General features: G+C 47.7%; 1 long non-coding RNA gene across 1 annotated transcript in view; it reads right to left on the bottom strand.

Moving 5' to 3' along the window:
• LOC103581537 overlaps positions 1 to 1,818 on the bottom strand; it is a 21,589-nt gene that overhangs the window by 10,689 nt on the left and 9,082 nt on the right. Inside the window, exon 2 of the long non-coding RNA XR_549676.1 lies at positions 1,451 to 1,575. This is a non-coding gene — a long non-coding RNA (uncharacterized LOC103581537). The remainder of the gene's footprint in view (positions 1 to 1,450; positions 1,576 to 1,818) is intronic.

Genomic DNA, 1,818 nt, shown 5'->3' with positions numbered 1-1,818 from the left:
AGAGCAGATGCTTCTTCTGTCACTCTGGAAAGGGCTTTGTGGAGAGAGACATCCTCTTCTTCTAATTTTTTTTAAAGTTATGGTTGCACATATACAACCATACATAAATATATTATTAAGTCATTAAATTACACTTAAAATGTGTGAGTGGTGAGGACTGTCTGGTTAAGTCAGTTGGTTAGAGTACAGCCTTGTAACACCAAGGGCACAGGTTTGGATCCCCATACCAGCCAGCCACAAAAAAAATAAATTAATAAAAAAGCAGCTTTTAATGTGTGGATTATACAGTATGCCAACTATACCTCTATAAAGCTGTTTAAAAAAAGAAACATCAGTTGGTTAGAGTACAGCCTGGTAACACCAAGGTCAAGGGTCTGGATCCCGATACTGGCTAGCCACCGAAAAAAGAGAGAGAAATGGCAGATATAATTTAAGGAGATAACTGAGATCACCTGGAGAAGGGAGCTTAAGAGAACAGGGGTCAGAGAAAGAGGGCCAGCCATCTGAAATAAGAGGGGAATCTGAACGCCAAGTAGGAGAGAGCTTCAAAATGAGGAGTAGTTGGGGCCGGCCCGTGGCTCACTCGGCAGAGTGCGGTGCTGATAACACCAAGGCCATGGGTNAAAAATGAGGAGTAGTCAGTCAGCCATATCAACTCTACAGAGAAATGGAGCCAGCACCAAGGCTGGGGCGTCCTTGGACGTGGCAAGGACCCTTGGGGGCTTTACTGATAAGAGAGTCAGTGGCACTATTAGGGGCTGAGGATGGAAGCAACACATATGACAATCTTGTGTCTGCTCTGTTTCTAGAGAAGCAGATGTTAGAGGCTNAAGCAACACATATGACAATCTTGTGTCTGCTCTGTTTCTAGAGAAGCAGATGTTAGAGGCTTCAGCAGAGAGGGACTCAGAGAGAGCTTGGCTGGACAGGGAAAGGCAGGCTTGCAGGTAGACATTGCATAAAATTAAGCCTGTTACTCATCTCTTTGGTACCTGATGTCATTGTTATATGTTCTAGAAACCTCTATCAGAAATGGTGGTCTTGGGCTGGCCCGGTGGCACACTGTAGCAGTGCGCCACTTGGGAGCGCAGCGGCGCTCCCGCNCTGTCTTTTGTTTCAAACCTTGAACCCGCACTGCTTCATACAGTGCCTAGTCCATGTTGGCTCTCAGCACAGCCAGCAACAGCAAAACCCGAAACAGGAAAGCGGCCACCAGGTACCACATACTCAAGGGTAGCCACATTCCCTCCCCTTCCCAAGGGGCTAATGGCTCCTTTACCTGCTTGGAATCCTGATGGCTATGCCAATTGTTAGATTAGGGCTCACACCTTTCAAACCCATTGTGCCAGGCTGGGTCACCAGATCNGGCTATTCTGTAACCACTGCCACAGAGACAGGTGTGTGGTAATGGAGACTAACTTTTCCACCTTTTCACCGGGTGAAAACATACTTAGTTTTGCAGGGGCACCCTTCCTTGGGTCATCTGCCCATCTGCATGTGGCACTCTTCTCAGGTGTATATGGCACCCAGCAGGCCATCCGCTTTCTCTTGTTTAAGTGGTACCCGGTGGGCCATCTGTTTGTTGGACAAATGAGACATGCATTTACTACATAGTCCTCAGAGCACATCGCAACATCCACCCCTAGGTCCCATAGGCTGCTCATGCTTCACTTTCTGATGAACGACAGGTCATCCCACAAGACGCACAGTCTCTCCCGTCACCATCAGGTTTGTCATTGTCCCCAGTGTCAGAAGCAGGGATGACCTGTGGCCTATACTTCAGCCTTCAGCACATGCACTAGTGTTTCCAACCTGTCT

Source organism: Galeopterus variegatus, unplaced genomic scaffold (genome assembly GCF_000696425.1).
Source record: "Galeopterus variegatus unplaced genomic scaffold, G_variegatus-3.0.2 Scaffold13289, whole genome shotgun sequence".
Taxonomy (NCBI): Eukaryota; Metazoa; Chordata; class Mammalia; order Dermoptera; family Cynocephalidae; genus Galeopterus; species Galeopterus variegatus.
The sequence above is the reverse complement of the archived record's forward strand: the minus strand, read 5'-3'. Positions and strand labels throughout refer to the sequence as shown.